Source organism: Bos mutus, chromosome 8 (assembly GCF_027580195.1).
Source record: "Bos mutus isolate GX-2022 chromosome 8, NWIPB_WYAK_1.1, whole genome shotgun sequence".
NCBI lineage: Eukaryota > Metazoa > Chordata > Mammalia > Artiodactyla > Bovidae > Bos > Bos mutus.
Window position 1 is genome coordinate 101948211 of NC_091624.1, and position 22122 is coordinate 101970332.

General features: G+C 40.4%; 1 protein-coding gene and 1 non-coding gene across 3 annotated transcripts in view; both read right to left on the reverse strand.

The window, feature by feature from the left end:
- KIF13B (kinesin family member 13B) overlaps positions 1–22122 on the reverse strand; it is a 209436-nt gene that overhangs the window by 146475 nt on the left and 40839 nt on the right. The window lies entirely within an intron of this gene.
- TRNAK-CUU (transfer RNA lysine (anticodon CUU)) lies at positions 8027–8099 on the reverse strand. The gene has a single exon. It is a non-coding gene; the product is annotated as a tRNA-Lys (tRNA).

The following is a 22122-nucleotide window of genomic DNA, read 5'->3' on the forward strand; positions in this document are numbered from 1 at the left end:
AGGAGACACAAGAGATTCGAGTTTGATCCCTGAGTCAGAAATAGCAAACCACTCCAGTATTCTTGCCTGGGAAATCCCACGGACAGAGGAGCCTGGTGGGCTACAATCCATGGGATCCCAAGAGTCAGACATGACTTAGCTACTAAACAACTGAGAACTGAAAAGGAAACATTTGGTCTTAAGATATTTATTAAAATGGACCCCTGAGACTTTTTCTGACAATGGTGATTCAAAATAAAAAAATGCAAGTGATCTTTTTCCTTGTCCTCAGTCGTGTTTTCACAATCCCATGGACTGTAGCCCACCAGGCTCCTCTGTCCATGGAATTTTCCAGGCAAGAATACTGGAGTAGGTGGCCATTCCCTTCTCCAGGGGATCTTCCTGACCCAGGCATTGAACCCAGGTCTCCTGCGTTGCAGGCGGACTCCTTCCCATCTGAGCCACCAAGCTGTCTGCTATAGGATCAGTGCTCGACGTAAGTCCAAAACTCTAGCCGTGACAGAATAACTGGCTCTACCTTTCATGCCATAGACAAGAAAACTGCACAAAAGACGCGGAGCAAATGTTTTCAGACAATGGATAAGAGGCAGTGTGGGGGAATAACTCAGAGAGAAGGACAGCAAGTGAGCTGGGCCCTACAGCTGCCCAGGCTTCCTACCTACAGATGCTTGGGACACCAAGAGGAAACCCAAGGCAGGACATGGTGGCCTGAGCGGAGATGGTGGAGACTGAAGAGCTAAGGCAGTGGGAATTTGCTGGCCAGAGAAAAGGAAGCAACCCAGAGGAAGAATTCTAGAAATCTGCAAGGAGTTTCCTTCCATGTTTGACTCAGTGCTAAACGGCACATACAGAAGGTAAGGCCCCAAAGGGCCATAAAACCATCCAGGAAATAACTACTGTGGGAGAAGCTGCTGTACACTGAACAGTCTTCAGGGCTCAGAGAAGAGGTACAACCAGCCACAATGGAAAGATCTTCTTGAACACCAGGAGGCATTGGGTTTAGAGCCCAGAAAGGTCAGTTGAGGAGTAGTGCTGCTGCTGCTAAGTCGCTTCAGTCGTGTCCGACTCTGTGCGACCCCATAGACGGCAGCCCACCAGGCTCCCCCGTCCCTGGGATTTTCCAGGCAAGAACACTGGAGTGGGTTGCCATTTCCTTCTCCAATGCATGAAAGTGAAAAGTGAAAGTGAAGTCGCTCAGTCGTGTCCGACTCTTAGCGACCCCATGGACTGCAGCCTACCAGGCTCCTCCGTCCATGGGATTTTCCAGGCAAGAGTACTGGAGTGGGGTGCCATTGCCTTCTCCAGGAGTAGTGTGCTACACTTGCCCTACAATAACGACTCTTCTGGCCCTGATCTAACAAAGCTCAACAGCAAGCCAAGATCCAACTGATCCAGGGGTAAATAACTCACAAGGAGTTTCCTAGGTCTTGCTCACACCAACGAGAAGTGGGGCAATACCCTCATTCAATTTGGACTGTTCGGACATGGAATCATGTAGACACAAGCTTCACAGAGTTTTTTCTTATGGAATGATAACTGAGCACCAAGCCCTACATTAAGTACTTTATTTTCATCACAGCAATCCTATGAGACATCCTCATGTTACATCTGAGTTACTCAGCATTCAGAAATTAACACAGCCAGTGGAAATGGAATTAAGATTCACACTGGTGTCTGCCTGCTTCAAAGCACACATTCAAGCTTCTGGTGGCAAATTCAAGGCACTCAACCAGCCACTTTCCCAGGTCAAGCACACGGTGAACATCACTAACGAACCACAACACTCCTGTTCTTCATTAAAAGAAACTTCATGCAGGGCACCCTCAGAGGGAAGTGCTGAAGACATCATTAAATATTAAAATAATGCTAAATGCCAGAGAATAAAGCAATAAGAAATACGATATTTGGCTATAACTTAGAAAATTACAAAAGTAAACGTCACAGGATGAATAGAGTACTTTCACCGTAAGCTTTCAAGTCAAATTTGAAACTGTATTTCAATCAAGTTTAATTACAGTATTAATATTCATCTCTTCTCCCAAAACTAACTTGACTTTAACTGCTACATGTCACAGATACAAATAGTCTACCCCCTTTTTTTTTTCACTAAAAGTAAAGCCTGAAATTCAAAGGAAAAAAAGACACCTATTCTTCAGTGTACAATTATGTAGCCTTTTGCTTTTTTTGGAAGCAGGAATTGTGTTTGTTTACCTCATAACATTTCCCAAAAGAAATGCTTTATGTCACCCAAAATAAACCACGCTTCCATCATTTCCATGCTTGTCACTGTTGATTTTAATAGGCAAAGGAATAATAGGGAAGGTAAAATGAATTAACAAAAGCCTTGATCTTGAAGAAAAGGGTGAGGATGTGGAAGCTGGAACAGGATTAAGAATTAAAGCATAAGTTGAGGCCACCAGCATGCAGTGCTAACACTTCACAGCCTAAGAAGGAAGCTGTATGGGCCTTCCCCGGTGGTCCAGCGGTTAAGACTTTGTGCTTCCAATGCAGGGGGTGTGGGGTTCGATCCCTGGTTGGGAGACTATGATCCCACATGTCGCACAGCACAGCTCAAGAAAAGAAGCTGTAGACATAGATATTTTGAGGAATCAAATATGCCTGGACCAGCAAAAGCCAGAAATCCCATTAGACAGCAAGAACTCCTTAAACCACATGCATCAGCACAGTAACCCGGGTTTCTTGAACTAGCCAACTGGTTAATAGCAGGAGAAATTGGCTCTCAACTGGCGGCTAAAGGAAGATTGGATGAGGAGTTAAGTACTAATAAATGGCAGAGAAGGGAGAGTTCAGTTAAACCTTGGCATTTTCTTAAGAGTTACCAATGCTATTGTCTTTTAAAAATGCAACAGTTTTTAAGATCTAATATATTGTACATATCTATGTAGTTTTAACAGTTTTATGGACATCATAATTTATATACCATAAAGTCATCCATTCTAAGGGAGCAATTCACTGACTTTTAGGAAAGGTACAGGGTTGTGAGCCCCCCACCCCAATCTACTTTAAGAACAACTCTGTCACTCTGGAAAGTTTCCTCAAGCCTGGCTGTACTCAATCCCAAGTCCTTTGCCCAGCCCTTAGCAACCACTTAACAACTATATCTGCTTTCAGTCCTTCTTTTGTGAACATTTCATATAAATGAAATTATACAATATGTGGTCTTTTGCATCCAGTATCTATCACTCAGGCGTGATTTTGTTCATTTGTTTGTTGGGGGCGCTGTGCAGCAGCAGCATTTTACTTCCCTGACCAAGGATTGAACCCGTGCCCCTGCAGTGGAAGCAGAGTCCTGACCGCTAGACCACCAGGGAACTCCCAAACTCGGGCATGCTGTGAGGTTCATCATTTATCAGTTCCCTGTTCATTTTTATTCCTGGCAGTGGACAGGCATTTCAGATTGTTTCCAGTTTAGGGCTACGATGAACAGAGCCGCTATGAACATTCAAGAACAAGTCTTTGTACAGACGTTTACTTTCATTTCTACAAATCTATGCAAGTATAGACACCTAACCAAAGAACTGCTGCCCTGTAGGGTAAGTGTGTATCTGTCTTTACAGGAAAGAATCACGCCTTTTTCCTAAGTGTGTGCAGCAGGTTACATGCCCACCAGCAGCAAGTCAGAGCCACAGGTGCCCCACACCTTCGCCATCTCTTAGCAGTGTCTGCTTCACATTTACAGCTGTTCAAGTGGATGTGATGTGGCATCTTGCTGATATTAATTTGTATGTCCACAATGACCAAAGAGGTTGACAGTCTTAACATGTGTTTATATTTCACTCAAAAGAACAGAAGAATTCTCACAATCCAGTCTCTCTCCCTATTTTTAGACTCGTCTAAGAAATGACAAACTCCTGGTCAAATGCACACGGTTGCCTTTTCATTCATGCTTATTCCTCTGGACCATTTCTAATTATTACTTCGTTCACTGCTTTTACCTCTTTAACCACTTTTGATTTTCTTCATAGGTTTTGTGGAGACATTAATTTTTCTCTTTCTTGGACACCTAAGAGTAAAACTGCTGGGTCATATGCTCAGCATCAATTTAACTTCATATTTGCTATTTGTTTTATGACCCATACGTGCAAAACTGCCCATCTGAAATTTAGGTCTGTCTTTTTTGGATCAAGCTCAGTATGTAAAAATTTTAGTAAATTTAATTTCTAATGTCCACACTGAATGATTCAAAACATACACGGGAGTCATTGGGCCCAAGTCATCCTTACTGCATTAAGCCTTGAGCGTCTAACTATTCCAGGCTTATAACTGGATGGCACCAAGGACTTCAGAGCTGAAATCCCTAAGAAGCTTGCAATATAGTTGATAAGATAACAGATCATATGGAAGATGCTGTCTCCATGGCATGATGTTGTAGACACTAGCAAGTAGAAACCCTTCATTCAGTTTTCATTCTGCCCTGCTTTAGCTTTGTGATCCCAGTGGTCACTTAACCTCATCAAACCTCTCTGCTACTTCAGGAACCAGGCAATCACCCACATAATCTGCTTCAGGCCACCGGGCAATATCCTATGTGGTATGGAAAGAACGTGGCTTGGGAACTAGACAGACGAGGGTTCAGATCTAGATTCAATACAGGTTTGTGCTCTTATCAGGTCCACACTGCATTCCACATATTATTTTCTTTAATCTCCACAACAACCCTAAAGAATAGGTTCCATTATCCTCATTTTACAAGTGAGGAAACAGGCTCAGCAAGATCAAGCTGCTTGCTCAAGTCAACAATTAAATTAAAGATTCAAACCAAGGCAGAAGCAATATTCCACTGAAGTGACACAATCAAAAACATGTAGGTCACGTGAGATCAATCCTGAATCTTCTTTCATGGCTCAACCTTCTCTGCATTGTTTTTTCAAGGCTTTGTTTCTGTTCTTCTCTCCTTCATGAAGTCTGGTTTCCTTAATAGGCAAACAAACCTTAAGGAAATATGTTGTAGTCCCAGGAAACTAAGTTGCACATTTGCAAGGGGGTGCAGGTACAGAAGACTTGTCAAGCCTACCTAACAAACAGGCAAATACAGCACTTTTTGTACAACACAGAGTGGGGTAGAAGGATGACTCACAACATGGGAAATGGCTTGGAAAGAACACACGTACATCCTTTGGTTATCTCATATTCCAAGATATAACCAACTAACTCTTAAGAAGCAGTATGGCTTCAGAATTTAGGGTATTCTTAACTGAACTAAACTGTCTTAAAGAAAGCAGTGGCAATCTTAGAATGCATTAGTTTGAAGGACAAAGAAAAAAGCACTGGAAGCTTCTGAATGCAAATTTAGACTCCTGGAAATAAAACCGTAAATGAGGATATGAACTGAAGTTTAAAACTCACTCTGCACACACCAGGAAGAGGAACTGTGTACAGGAGGGATGCCTGCACGTTACTTTTGTTCACTCACCTCCATACGTAAGTGTGTCAGCAACACAGGACAACACGTCCACGTATTAACCGGTATTTCTGTTTCCCAGAGAGCTGAGAGAGAGACCTGCCTAAGAAATGTGCTTGTGTAAAACTGCTGAAACTGCCAAAAATTTTTTAAGCATTCTACAAGTTTAAGTCAGTATTTCTTCATACCTTTCATTGTTTACAGTGGTAAAGAGACTGGGCTCAGGAATCAAATTGCTTGATTTTGAATCCCGACTGCACCGTGTACTACATGACTTGAGAAACTTAGCCAACCAGTCTGTGCTCCAGTTTGCCTTATCTGTAAAACGCAGACAGTAAGAGAACCGATGTCAGGGATCGCTATGGGGATTAGAACAGGACCTGGCACAGAATAAGTACCAAGTGAAGAGGGGATATTGTGTATGGATTTCCTAAAATCTCAACAGAGAGATTGCAAAAGCAGGAGATGATGAATGCCTTTTGGCTACGGAGGCAAGATGGTGCAAAGGTCTTATTCTTCTCCTCGGTGAACTAGTTTGGAAAAAACTCCAGAGTAAGAGCTGGTCCAGAGGCGATAAGGCACTAAGTGCCCAGTTTTAAGATCTTCCATCTATCAAAAATTCACTTGCAATAGTATGATTTTTTTTTTCCAGGGCGGAGGGCTGTCAAGACACATCCCCCCAAGATGGCTCATTGTACTTTGCTGTATTATTCGAATCTCTCGCTCATTAAAAATAGATGGTAAAGTTTGTTGGCATTTTTTAATATCATCTCTTCCTGTTCCCTCTCTCTTTTGGGTAACAACTGAATCCCCACTGATGTTCATAAACCTGTTTCCTATCTAAAATACCCTTGTGTCTTGGGACATTATGAGCACAGTTATATCATGCTTATCAGAAGGCATAAGAGAATTACAGAAATTAAAGATGAAAACACAAGGTTCCCAGAATTCCTTGAATATGCTTCCTTCTAACAGGCACTACATCGTATGAACTGTTTACAGGTACACCAGTAGCCAGAGGCCTCCACCCTGGCCTCCACCCAGCTCCTTCATCTTCTCATCTCAACGCTTAAATTTAGCCCTTTCAGATTGTAGGTATCCAATGAATGTCTACTGAAATGACAGACTAGGAGTCAGGTTAACCATCACTATATCCTGTCTAAAATAAAATCTCTCCTGATAAATAATCCCTCTCCAGGGATTCCCTGGTGGCTCAGATGGTAAAGAGTCTGTCTGCAATGCAGGAGATCTGAGTTCAATCTCTGGGTCAGGAAGATCCCCTGGAGCAGGAAACGGCAACCCACTCCAGTATTCTTGCCTGGAAAATCCCATAGACGGAGGAGCCTGGCGGGCTACAGTTCAGTGTCGCGAGGAGTCGGACATGACTGAGCGACTTCACTTTTACTCTTCAAAGCCTCCCCTCACATCTCCAGATACTACTTTTCCTATGTATATTCTCTGTCAATGTTTTGTCCTTCCTTTACTGTTACACATTAGACTCTAAACTATCAGTTTCCTTAAGAAACCATGATCTAAAAATGTAAACGAGCCAGAAAATGTTAATTCTTCCCACTGAATTTCAGGTAACAGTTATCTAGAGAGTAACTAAGACAGAAGGCTCAGAGACAAAGATCTTTGGAGGAAATTAATAGAATCATATAGCTAAAGATCTGAAAGGGAAAAACTTAAGAATATGCTGAAGACAGAATTGGGGCTTCCCTGGTGGCTCAGGGGTAAAAGAATCCACCTGCAATGCAGGAGACTTGGGTTTGATCCCTAGGTCAGAAGATCCCCTGGAGAAGGAAATGGAACTCACTCCATGGACAGAGGAGCCTAGCGGGCTACAGTCCATAGGATCACAAGAATTGGACACAACTTAGCGACTAAATCACCAAAGACAGAGTTTAAAAGTAAACAAAACCACAGGAAAAATAAAAAGCTTACTCAAGAGAGTCATGGTTTAAAATGTGGTACAATCTGATGCAACTGACTGAATTTAAGAAAAAGAGAAATTTGTTTTAACTTTATGCTAGAACAACCCCATCAAACAGCCTATGAACCAGTTGTGATAACAATCCCAGAGAAAGACAGGAAATCTAACACATCATTTGGTCTAGCACTGAGACAGAGGGATAGACGGACAGATGGATGGGCAGAGAAGCCAGTGAAAGATGGATGGATACACACACATATATATATGTATATAATAATGTCAACTTATGAATAAAGCAAGTGGGCTCTAAGAGGACATAACATAGAAAGGGGGAAGGACAGGATCTCTTCTTGGTAAACAAGGAATGAAGAGACAACGTTGAAAGTACAAGTTAATATATTCTGTAAAAACACCAGAGAAATGACTATGAAAGGGTGAAAGTGTTAGTCACTCAGTTGTGTCCAACTCTTTGCAACCCCATGGACTGTAGCCCACCAGGCTCCTTGTGCATGCAATTCACCAGGCAAGAATACTGGAGTGAAGGAAATACTTCACTCCTGAAGTATTTCCTGAAATACTGAAGGAAATGGCTATTTCCTTCTTCAGGGGATCCTCCCGACCCAAGGACTGAACCCAGGTCTCCTGCATTGCAGGCAGATTCTTTGGGCATACGCCCAAGGTGGGGCTCAAACCCATGACCCTGGGATTAAGAGTCCCATGCTCTACCTATTGAGCTAGCCAGGCAGCCTGAAATGATGGTAGAAGAAATTAAATATAAAAATCAAACAGTAGGAGAAGAGGTAAAAAGCTGGTACATCTTAAGCTAAAATCTTCTTCAGACAGTCAATGAATATATGCCTAAGATTAATAAATCTAGGTATACACATACCTGGAATAGTCTTCAAAAATTTTTTTGATCATGTACCCCCCAAAAAAGACACTTACTCCTTGGAAGGAAGGTTATGTCCAACCTAGATAGCATATTCAAAAGCAGAGACACTACTTTGCCAACAAAGGTTCGTCTAGTCAAGGCTATGGTTTTTCCTGTGGTCATGTATGGATGTGAGAGTTGGACTGTGAAGAAGGCTGAGCGCCGAAGAATTGATGCTTTTGAACTGTGGTGTTGGAGAAGACTCTTGAGAGTCCCTTGGACTGCAAGGAGATCCAACCAGCTCATTCTGAAGGAGATCAGCCCTGGGATTTCTTTGGAAGGAATGATGCTAAAGCTCAAACTCCAGTTCTCTGGCCATCTCATGCAAAGAGTTGACTCATTGGAGAAGACTCTGATGCTGGGAGAGATTGGGGTAGGAGGAGAAGGGGACGACAGAGGATGAGATGACTGGATGGCATCACTGACTCAATGGACATGAGTCTCAGTGAACTCCAGGAGTTGGTGATGGACAGGGAGGCCTGGCATGCTGCGATTCATGGGGTCGCAAAGAGTCGGACACGACTGAGCCACTGAACTGAACCCCCCAAAAAAACCTCCTTGTATATTTGAATTGTCATATAAAGTTATTCAAAAATGGATTTAAATAGTTGCAAAGAATTCCTGAATTTTTATATTTTTAAATAGAATTTCCTAAATTTATTCACTGGAATCCAACTACCATAAATTTATATAAATTTAAATAATGATATTTTATTGTTGATACAATCCACTGTTTTTTAAATGAAAAAACTTTTCTTTAATAGCCAATAATTTCATACCTTTACTTCTTTCCCGTCAAGTCACCCAGTGATATGACGTCATCTACCCAACATCTGAACTGACTTGAAAATTTGAAGGCAATGAAAAAGAAACACTTGGTCTCCAAATTCCATTCTACTGATAGTTTGCACAAAACATTTTATCCTAATATAAAGTCTTCTGTTAACCCTCTATCATGTGTTTCTGCAAAAATATCTATATAAATTAAAACTTTAAATTTCTCTGGTTACTCTTCTGCATTGAGCTATCAATACAATTATTAGTAGCACATAATTGACTAGAACAAAATAAATATATTACAAATTTTGATAAACACAATAAAGTAAAAACTGTAATGGAAAAGCATCTTATAATGAAACAAGTCCATGGATTACTATAACTTACTACTGAAATGAGTTGGCACTGAGCATTAATGGTACTCCTATTTTCTTTTGTACAGAAGTAAAGCACTGAAAGGGCTTCCCAGATGGCGCCAGTGGTATAGAAGCTGCCTGCCAGTGCAGGAGAAAACAAGAGATGAGGGTTTGCTTGCTGGGTCGGAAGATCCCCTGGAGTAGGAAATGGCAACCCACTCCTGCATTTTTGCCTGGGAAATCCCATAGACAGAGGAGCCTGGCGGGCTACAGTCCATGGGGTCAGAGTCGGAAGAGACTGAGCACAGACGCAAAGCACTGAAAATCCTGCTAAAATATGCAAGAGGACTGAATTGGAAGGAGGTTTGTTACAGTAACGTCACTCAAATCTTCACACTCCTGCCATGGTACACAGCAAAAAAAAAAAAAAAACACCAGAATGATCTAATATCAAATATTATTTTTAAGGATCTATAAGCTAATGAATCGATTAGGTCTCCTGAAAGCAAAAACTGGACTGGCAAAAGGAACTGTAAGCCAGGTCACAGAGCATTCATTTTCTCAGTTTCCTGGATAGAGGCCAAAGACTTTACCATAACCTCTCAAGTTAATCACACCTGCTATTGTTTCACTTATCGGAACTTTGCTTAACCTCTAAAACTCAGAAAGGATGGAAACAAATCAAATCTTGTTAACTTCATTATACCTCTGACAAAAGAATACTATTTGGCAAAATTATTTCATCTTACAATGTGCTTTCAATACATTTTCATCAAAACACTGAAGCTACACATTTAGCTGATTCAATTTATGGAAAAGTCTGCACTATAACTAGAATGGGACTTAATTATTAAATCAGTATCCTACATATCTTATCAAATCTTGATTATCTTATTATCATTAATCAAGTAAGTCAAACACATTCTCCATACAAAACAACCTGACTTCATTTTTAAATTCTAATAAAAGTGTTAACATTCATTTCAAGGAGGCCTATATTACAGAATACATTTTGTAAGATAGATTACTGAAAGTAATTAAACAAGTATTTAAATTATATACATCTAGTAATTTAAAACAGATAAAAGATGGATCAATATATTGCTTCTCATTAACTTATCTTTAATAATAAAATTTAATGTGTAACTAAACTAGAAATTATTTACAAAACAAGGAGTATGATGAAGAAATGGTATTCCGTGGGTTAACATGTATATTAAATTGGTATATTAAGCTTTCTTTTAATAATTACATACGAATGAGAAAAAAGTCCATTAACCTTTTAAAATCAAGATCTGACTCTTCCTACATATTTAATGAAAGAGTACAGCCATCCCTTGGTCCATGTGGGGTCAGAGAACCCCCCATACCAAACTCTGAGGATGCTCAATTTGCTAATTATTAGAGAAATGCAGGAAAAGATACGACAAACCTAGACAGTGTGTTAAAAAGCCAAGACCTCACTTTGCCGACAAAGGTCTATACATAGTCAAGGATATGGTCTTTCCAGTACTCATGGATGCTTGTGAGAGCTGGACTACAGAGAAAGCTGAGTGCCAAAAAATCGATGCTTTTGAACTGTGGTGTTGGAGAAGACTCCTTGGACTGCAAGGAGATCAAACCAGTCAAGCCTAAAGGAAATCAACTCTGAATGTTCACTGGAAGGACTGAAGCTGAAGCTCCAATACTTTGGCCACCTGAGTGAAGAACTGACTGCTGGAAAAGACTCTGATGTTGGGAAAGACTAAAGGCAGAAGGAGAAGAGGGCGACAGAGGATAGGATAGTTGGATGGCATCACCGATGCAAAGGACATGAAACCTGAGCAAACTCCAGGAGATGGTGATAGACAAGGAAGCCTGGTATGCTGCAGTCTACACAGTCGTGAAGAGCTGGACATGACTTGGCTACTGAACAACCACCACCATCTCACACTGGTCAGAATGGACACTGCTAAAAAGTCTACAAATAACAAATGCTGGAGGGTATGTGGAGAAAAGGGAACCTTCCTACACCACTGGTGAGAATGTAAGTTGGTGCAGCCCCAATAGAAAACAGTATAGAGGTTCCTCAGAAAACTAAAAATAGCTACCATATGATCCAGAAATTCCACTCCTGGGCATAAATCCAGACAAAACTATAATGCACAAAGATACATGCACTCCTATGTTCACAGCATGAAGCTATAATTTGATCCACAGATTTCTGATCATAGCACTATTCAAAACAACCAAGACATGGAAACAACCTAAATGTCCATCAACAGTTGAATGGATACATAAACACAATGGAACACTACTGGCTCATAAAAAAGAACAAAATAATGCCATTTGCAGAAACATGGATAGACACAGAGATTATCATACGAACTGAACTAAGTCAGAAAGAGAAAGACATATCGTTACGATATCACTTGTATGTGGAATCTAAAATGACACAGATGAATCTATCTGTGAAGCAGGAACAGATTCACCGACACAGAACACAGACTTGTGACTGTCAGCGGGAGGAGAGGAGAGGAGGCATGGAGTGGGAATTTGGGGGTTAGTAAATGCAAACTATCATGTACAGAATGGATAAACAAGATCCTCCTGTACAGCACAGGAAACCATAAGTCAATGTACAGGGATAAACCATAATGTAACAAATATCAAAAAGAATGTATACACATGTATAACTGAGTCACTCTGCTGTAGAGCAGAAATTAACATTACACTGGACATCAATTATACTTCAATTTTAAAAAGTAGATTTCAGCTCCCTTATTCAATAAAGATTCAGTAAGGAGAGAAAACGGCATAAAATTTTTATCTGTGCATTTAGCCACTATATCCTAAAAAAAAAAAAAAAATTTCCCATTTTCCTGCTTTGGCTGTTTGAAAGTACTTTGCCTTCCAATGAATGCCTCGTCCTAGGGATGAGTATTAAGAATAAAACAGAATTGTTTCTATTTTCCAGCCTGAAAACCTATAATTTGATAACTACAATTAACAATTAAACAGAAGTTCTATATTAAGAAACCTTAGCTTAAATCACACCATTAGTCTGTCAACAAGAAAGTGAAAAATAAAAATATGGAAACAAAAAATGGGAAGGTAGAAGAGCACATATTTCAGTGACTATGAGGCTGAAAATGTTAACACTTCATATTGGATGACCCGAAAATTCTCAATGCTTTACGGCAGAATAAAAACAAATCAACGATATTTCTGACAGGAATATCAGGGAGTTGAAGTTAAAGATATCTCCTGTGCCTGCAAAAATGAAGAAAGGGCTAGAAGGATTATGTGCGTGAAGGAAGCCCGCCCATAGGCTCCTAGGGAACGTCTGTCCAATCAGTGAGGAGCTGAATGTGGACTCGGCCAATGGAAAGCTTTGAGTCCAGGAACCAATAGACTCCGCCTCTCTGTAAATGCTGAACGTGGATTAGTTATGTTTTATAAACTCTTATATAGCTCTGATGATCTATTACGTGGATAACTATGGACCCTGGTTATTTATCCATGGAAGTTCACATTTTTGGAGTCCTGTTGAATCTGTGTAATGGAGAACTCACTAAGCTGCCAGAAACCTCTTTTGCAGGGCTTAGCAAAGTCAGGACTGAGGGGGTGTTTGCTGTATTTCACCTCAAAGATGAAACAACCCTACTCCAGACCCTGAATGAGTGGTTAGTCAGCCCTTGATCTAAAGCTTTTCCTCCCACTTCTCTGAGTTTTCTCGAAATGTTAGCAAATAGGCCAGGTTCTGAATGGTTTCCTCTGCTCTGACAAGGCGTTGGTACCTTTTACACCTGCAAGCTTAGTCACCACACAATCTAATACTGGCAAACTGTTCCCCTGGTGATCCTAGGCAGGCAAGTGGCTACGGGGGTGCTCACTGTAAATGCTAACTGGTGATTATAGGAAAATCCTGCCAGTAATGAATATTCTGCACTCAGGAGAGAACTGGTAACACAAGCATTCATTCAGCCAAGTACATATTTAAACTGGCTGGGGAAAATCTCCACTCAGAAACACTAGACTTTCATTTCCTATTTTGTGGGTGTTGTCTCACTGGAAAACACCAATGTGCAGATTTCCAAGACGAAAACTCTTTTCATCTGTTCTCAACACTCAGTGTTCAGGCCACCTTTAGCATCTCTTGCCACATCACTTTAATAATCTCTGACCTGATTTTCCAATCTCCCTTTGCATTCCTGACTAATCTACCCTCCACAGTCATCAGTGTAATCTCATACTGAGTCATTTTGAGTCCAGTGGAGCCAAACAAGGCCTAGTTTTGACTCTGAGCAAGATTCTTAATCTCTCCATGCCTGTTTCTCCATCCGAAAAAAAAAAATGCAAATAATAATAAGACTGCTGTGAGGATTAAATAACATGTATAAAGTGCTGAAAACCGTGACTGGACAATTATGTCACTCATGTGTGGAAGAACCTTCCAGGCTCTCCCACCGTCCATGCCAACCGTCATGCTATTCTTTGTATCTGAAATATCTTTATTTTTGAGCCAGACAGAAGAAAGTCCTAATCATGTTTTTCTGCGATGTCTTTTTCAACCTTCATAAATTATAGTACTTGCAACTTTCTCTCCTCCTCCCCCCAACTTCTTCCTAACACTGCATTCGTGTCTGTCTAGATCGTCTTATCATGTTGTCTTTATTAAGATTCTCTTGTCTTTATTTGAAAATACTTCTGAATAGTCCCATAGCACTTCATAGCTCTCTCCTAGGGAACTTCCACACACTGCATTTGTTATTTGTACAGTCTCATTCTCCCTACTAATGATTTTTAAAAAGAAAAAATAGCAATAAAGGCGAGTGTTAAGTTTTAATCCACATGTAGGGGTAATTTCTTGACATTCGGTATCCTAATCACAAATATACACTCCAGGCTTCATCAGGTGACAGAAGATTCTAATCAAAAATGCACACTCCAGAGGGAGGGGACATATGTACACCTATGATTAATTCATGCTGATGTATGACAGAAATCAAACCAATACTGTAACCATCAATTAAAAATAAATAATTATTTTTAAAACCCACACTCTAGAGTAGGGATTCTTAACCCTGATAGAATGAATGGGCATCTGCAAAAATGGTTGGGGGAAAAAGTTACGCTTTCATGTTTTACTATCTAACAGCAATTTAGCCATTACCCTCAGTTATTAATATAGGCAATAAATTACAGAATTAGCAGTGATTTTGTCACCAACAAACATTACAGCTATTTTATCAATACAACTGTTGTATTTATATTCATCACAACTTTGAAATGAATTATTCCCAACACTAGATCTTCATAGTCAATACAGTAATAAAGAAGCACATATTACTGCACTACACGTCTTTAAAAATATTCTGGAAACTGTATTTCATTATACTTGGCTTCTTTTGTAATCCTTTGCATTTTATGCTTTTGAAAGATTATGCTGAGAAAGGTCTACAAACTTTATCAGATAGCCAAATGGGTTCATGCAAAAACAGGTCCGGCTATCTTTTCTTCTGAACAACACTCCAGGGTTCATTAATCAGCACACAGAATGTCAGAAATAATTTTTAACTAGTAAAATGTGCCATGTTAAAACTCTGCACACTGACTAGAAATCTCACAGAGGTACCTCCATTCTTGAGAGAGAAAATTTAAGGCCCTAGCAACCCTGGCATCTTGTGCCATTAGTCTGGGGTTCTCTGCTTAGGACTCTAGGCAGACCTGAATTCAGACTCTGCCATGTAATTCTAACAGAGGGTCCTGAATCCTGCTCCACTGGTCTCATGGGAAGCTTTCGGGCAAGGCATCTGTCTGAGAGCTGTGACTTCACAGAGCTCACAGGAACAGGCTGTATGACTAACGCTGCGCCTGCTAATACCTTTGAGAGGGGATCTGTCAGATCATCATGGCTGATATACTGTGTGTGTGTGCATGCATGTGTTCATCAGAACTTCGTGGCTGACATAGTGTGTGTGTGAGAGAGAGAGAGAGACAGCATTCGTCAGATCGTCATGGCTGACATACCATGTGTATGTGTGTGTGTGTGTTCATCAGAACTTCATGGCTGACATACTGTGTGTGTGTCTGTGTGCACACAGTCACTTAGCTGTGCTCGCCTCTGTGTGACCCCATAGACTAGCCCATCAGGCTCCTCTGTCCATGGGATTTCCCAGGCAGGAATACTAGAGTTGGCTGCCTTGCCCTCCTCCAGGGGATCTTCCTGATCCATGAATCAAACCCACGTCTCCTGCATTGGGAGGTGGATTCTTCACCACTGTGCCACCTGGGAAAGCCCCAGCTCTCATCGTTGGAGGTTGCTAATGTCTGATTATAAATGACCCAAATGTCTTAGACCAGTTTGTAATACCCGTGATAGACTAAGACATTCCATGAAGCCTGGGACCAAATTTCCTTTTATGCATCATCGTTTTCTAAGGGTCAATACTATACTGACACACTTACAGGGCATTCAGCAAATTGTTGTTGAATGCATTAACAAATGTAATATCCTAGCTGTGTATGTGTTTCCTGAACTCCACAATGCAATTCCTTTAAAAGAATAAAAAAAAAAAGCAAGTCTGGACTTCCCTGGTGGTCCAGTGGCTAAGACTCCAAGCTCCCTGGTCAGGGACCTAGATCCCACATGACACAACTAAGAGGCAGCTTAGCCAAGTATATACACTTGTAGAAAAGCTATGACAAACCCAGACAGCATATTAAAAAGCAGAGACATCACTTTGCCAACAAAGGTCGGTCTAGTCAAAGCCATGGTTTTTCCAGTAGTCATGTATGGATGTAAGAGATGGACCATAAAGAAGGCTGAGCATCAAAGAATTGATGCTTTCGAACTGTGGTGCTAGAGAACTCTTGAGAGTCCCTTGGACTACTAGGAGATCAAACCAGTCAATCCTAAAGGAAATCAACACTGAATATTCACTGGAAGGACTGACGCTGAAGTTCCAATACTTTGGCCACCTGATGCAAAGAGCTGACTCACTGGAAAAGACCCTGATGCTGGAAAAGATTGAAGGCAAGAGGAGAAGCGGGCAGTAGGAGATGAGATGACTGAATGGCATCACCGACTCAATGGATCATGAGTTTGAGCAAACTCGAAGATAGTGAAGGACAGGGAAGCCTGGCATGCTGCAGTCCAAGGGGTCACAAAGAGTCAGACAGAACCTGGTGACTGAACAACATAACAAAATATTAAAAAAAAAAAAAAAAAGAGCAGGTCATACTTATCTTTCCCTTCTCAGGCACCCTGCCAGGGTACCATATATTAGATACCAACCAATAATTGTTGAATGCCCACAGTTTTGCTCTAATCTGAATTTACCAACTATATTTTTCTTTTTTTTACTTTTCCAAAAGCAATTACATTTTTCAAACGTCTAAATATCAAGAAGACTCTTCTGTGAAATCCTACAAAGCAGTAAGAAGCAGTGAGTATAGGTGGCTTTGGAGAGATGAGCTCATGCAGACCTGAGTTCAAATCCTAGTTCTGCCACTTACTATGTGATATAACAACTTCCTGCCTCATTCCTCTTCTGAAAAATCTGAGATAATCATGGTGCCTATATTTTCTGTTTTAAGTGCTTTTACTGAACTTGTAGGTAAAATCCCTGGCAAAGGATCCAACACACTCTAAGAAATAATAATGCCTATAAATGCTATTTATCGTCAATGAGAAGATCCCAGAACTAAATTATCTGTTCACTTCTTGTATTTCCAAGAACACTATCCTAGCTGTCTCTGCATTATTTACACCTTCTAAGTGTTCAAAGACCTTGACCACGAAGTTGCTTTGACTATGATAATAATAGCTCTTTGCTCAGAACAAGGAAACCAACTCTGAGCAATATTATGCAAATTGATGCTCTTTAGAGGAAACCCACAGTGCCTGAAATAAACATCTTGTACTTGCTATCTGGAGGGTTAATAAACCACACTTACAGCTATAGCTTAAGTCACCTAAGATAACTGCCAATTATCACTGCCAATTAAGAAGCAAAAGGGCATGATTTGTTATTGCTGTTGTTAGCCTGGGCTTCAGGCTTGCAGATGGTAAAGAATCCGCCTGCAATGTGGAAGACCTGGGTTCGACCACTGGGTTGGGAAGATCCCCTGGAGGAGGGCATGGTTATTAGTCTAACTTGGCCAATAAGTATGCACCAATGTTGCTTGGGAAAAAATTACTTAAAATATGATGTGTTTCAATGAATAAAATTTTTATCATGAAAAATGATCAGAACAAACAAATCAATGAATAATAGCACTTACCATCTACCAAGTACCTAACCATGTAGCAGGCACTCAACATAAATAACTCATTTATGCCAACAGCGATCTGACAAGATCTGTATAATGGTGTCCTCACCTCGATTTTACAGAAAAGGAAACTGAAACTCCCAAAGGCACACCACTGGTAATGGGAAATCCAGAATGCCAACCTTAGCCTGAGTCGTTCTCCTCTGATGCCCTTCAACCAACTCTTGCCTTCTCCTACCCTTACAAGCAGTGACGACGGCTAATTCCACCGACAGCAGCTCAGTCCTAGATCCTATTTAATGCTTCTGAGGTGGACAGAATTAAAAATTAATCCCCACTGTGAAGAACAGACCTAACCTGTTCCTAATTTTTAAATTCAGAGTCAGGTTAAAATACAACAGACCAACCGTAATGTAACACAGAGAACTCGTTTACTATACAGACCAAGGACACACAAAAAGGATGTTCTTAGCGTGGATTCCTCAGAGACCAAAGCCTCAGGCGTGTCATGGATTGCGGCCCCAGGGAAGAGGGGGCAGGGGAGTGACGCGTGAGGTGTCAGGTTGTGTCCACGTCAAGCTGGTCTGGGTCCAGTTTGAGTTGGCAGCAGCCAGGGGTGAAGACTGATTAAAGGCTCTGGGGAGAGTGAGGCCAAGAGGTTCTGAAGCGGCATAGAAGAGGTGTGTGATACAGAGGATAAAGATGAAATCAACATCAGAAAACTTAAGGAAAGCCTGTGGAAATGGCAAGGCACAAAGTCCAAGTTCAGCGCCAAGGTCTGACTCAACCAGTCTCTGTCCCAACACCCTACTTTTAAGCATCCTTCCTGATATGAGCAGATAAAAAGACGAGCGCATGTGCTCAGTCCTATTAAATCTAATTTTCAGAGAAAGGACATTCATACAATAGGGTTTTCCTGTACCACTTACATAACTTAATTAGAATGACTCATGCGTAATTGTACCAAATGTATATTCAATGTCTGGTTCCTCCCATTACATGGCAGTTTCCAAGCCCCTGAAGAACATAGCAGATTGCAAGGGCGGCTGACTAGACTAGTGACTAAGTGGAAGTAAAAACTGCACAAAGATCTTGCTTACATATGGGGTTTCTGTTGTGGTAACATCTGATGAGAATAAAGTTGAGCAAGGAAGTCTGTGACACATGACCAAAACACCAAGTCGCCCAGTTTTCTACATAGAGGAATATGTTAAGTCTGGCAAAACAATACAGTGCAATTATAAGCTACTATGTACCGATTCTCATGGTGGTTTTCATTTCATAGGGTAAAATTTATTTTTTAAAACATTCAAAGGGATAAACAAGGTTCTACTGTATAGCACAGTGTGTGTGTGTGTGTGTGTGTGTGTGTGTGCTGTCATAAGCCATAATGGAAAAGAATACGAAAAAGAATGTGTGTGTATACACACACACACACACATATAACTGAGTCATTTTGCTGTACAGCAGTAATTAACATATAGTAATTCAACTACACTTCAATAAAAAAATAAATTTTTACAAAACAATCATTAAGTGTTCATTTCATCTAAAAAATAAAGAGAAAAAGATCTGCTTTAATGCAGGCTTAGATATATGTGAATTATTGCATAAAATTGCTATAAAAATCCCAGTTAGCAAAACAAGGAACTCCAGTAAAAACTGCTTATGCATTACAAAGTCAACTTCCAAAGACCTTCCAGCTACGTAAAAACTGACAGGTATCCTGAAATTTTAATTACTGTACTTATGAGTAAAAATAAAATTAGTCTTGCATTCCTTTTTCCCCTCACAGTGACTACTTTCTGCTGATGTCTGAAATCTTGACAATTATCTATCTTTTTACTTAGGAATATTTTTAAACTTTATTAAAGTTTTTTGACATATAAATTTATAATCAAGCAAGCCCACCTTGTTGACAGTAACCAGATATTTGCTTTGTCGAAGATTTCTTGCTTTTTTCAGATCAATTTTTAAAATTTTTTGAAATACAGTTATTTACAATGTGTTAGTTTCAGATGTACAACAAAGTGATTCGGTTATCCATATGCAGAAATATACACATTCTTTTTAATACATACTCTTTTCCTGCCTTTTCTATCTCCTTTAAATATCCTGGTAGACACAGGAGTGTCACATAACCCACCCTATGGACAACAGACCTACCCTGGCAGTCTAACACCCAGAGGAGTTCTTTCTTCTTTTTTTTTAAGATGTTGATGCAAACCATTCTTAAAGTCTTTTTTTCAGCTGAGAGCCATGTGGGATCTTAGCTCCCTGACCAGGAATCGAACCCACAACCCCTGCATTGGAAGACAAAGTCCTAACCACGGGACCACCAGGGAAGTCCTAGGACCTCCTTCTTGAAAGGCAGAGTAGAGACCAGACAATCATCAGAACCAGCTCCCCTCAGGCAGTGAAAACTGAGGCCAAAGCCCCTCCAATAGTAAGTTAAACTGGTTTAATTACAGTCAAAATCACATCTAATCTTATCTTCTCTGCATATCTCTAGCAGGACTTTCAGAGCCTGTTCCAGTTCTACAGCATTTTATGAGATGTATGCTAAGGACCTTCCTCTCTCCTCTTAGGGCAATAGGACAATATACACGGTGATACAAATTGTGTGTTCGAATCTAAAAATATTGTTGGAGCAGCTTGGAGCCTAATCCTCTGCTACATCCTAACACATACAGACACTCTATCCTACAAATCCTTTATATTGGAAGGGTAATTGGATAGGATTCAATTTGTAAACCAAAGTGATTTAAAAAATAGTTGGTGAGACGAGATAGGTATTTGCAACTAGAGAACAAGAGAGATCCATGTGTCCTAGCTACACATACTGTTCTTTTTGAACAGCTGCCCAACTGATCTGGTCCAGGAATACCCTGCCCTGCTATGGCTGCTGGAAATTTCTCTCCATCCTGCCTATCCGCATCTTTCCATGTCACCACAGCAAAACAGTTCCTCTTCTCTACCCATATCTTGCTTTAACTGTTCAATTACTCCAGTGATATAAGGTGAGGACTCTATGACAAGACAGAGCAAGCCAAAGTGCAGAGAGAAAGGAAAAGGATCCCCTCCTTGCTTCAGGGGACCAGTAAAAGGCGGATGGATGAAAAGACGCAAGTGGGAGAGGGGGTGCCTGCAGGAACCTGCTTTTCCAGGTTGTTCCCCCACAAAGGGAAGCAGGTGAGATTACTTCATGCCCCTCTAACCCCCAAGTAACCCCAGTTTTCTTCTCAACGACTGCTCATGCTTTTAGCCCTCTAGCGTCTGAATCTTGTTTGAAAGTCTTCCCACTAAAATCTCCAGTCAGAACAAAATTCCATCTCAGATCTTCAAATCCTCTTCCCACTGTTTATACAACAAACTCTCTCTACCATGAGTAAGAAAACAACCAGAAAGGCTTAATTAATAGAATCAGGGAATCCCTGGCCTCCGACTCCAGAAGATACAGGGTTAAATTTCTTGGCATTCTAAGTTAGAAGTCCAAATTCACAGAATCATTTGCCTAAATGTCTTAGTCAAACAGCATTATACACTTCAGAAATATCACAGGTTCAAAAGCCTTTTGCAAGGACCTAGTGTTTCGGAGAAGGCAATGACACCCCACTCCAGTACTCTTGCCTGGAGAATCCCATGGACGGAGGAGCCTGGTAGGCTGCAGTCCATGGGGTTGCTAGGAGTCCAATGCGACTGAGTGACTTCACTTTCACTTTTCATTTTCATGCATTGGAGAAGGAAATGGCAACCCACTCCAGTGTTCTTGCCTGGAGAATCCAAGGGACGGCGGAGCCTGGTGGGCTGCCGTCTATGGGGTTGCAGAGAGTCGGACACGACTGAAGCGACTTAGCATAGCACAGCATAGTGTTGATTCATATGATATTGCTTATGATGGAAAAAATAATTATGTTCTAAAATTTTGGTGAGTGCCTTGGACGATTCTGATTGACCTGGGCTAACACATTGTCCTTTAGGATCAGAGATTCTCCAACTTTTTGGTATCAGGACTCTTTTACACTCTTCAACAACTGAGGACCCAAAAATGCTTCTTTTTACATGGGTTATAGCCTAGAGAAAAAAATTTTAATTAGAAATTAAAGCTGAGAAACTCTTAAATATGTTATCAATTCATTTAAAATAGCAAGATTTATTACATAAATAATATATTTAAGAAAAATACTATTCTTAAAAGCAAAAAATATATTTACTGAAGAGGAGCATCATTTTACATTTTGCAAATCAATGTGTTGTGTTATGGTAATTTATAAAGTCATATCAACAATTATCGAGTTCACATGGCTAAACAATAAACCAACCATGCGAATTCTCTGTTGATATGACTTTATAAATTATCAAGTGTTCAACGTAACTCATTGATTTGCAAAAATATAAAATGATGCTCTTCAGTAAATATGTTTATATTTATGTATTTTTGTTTTTG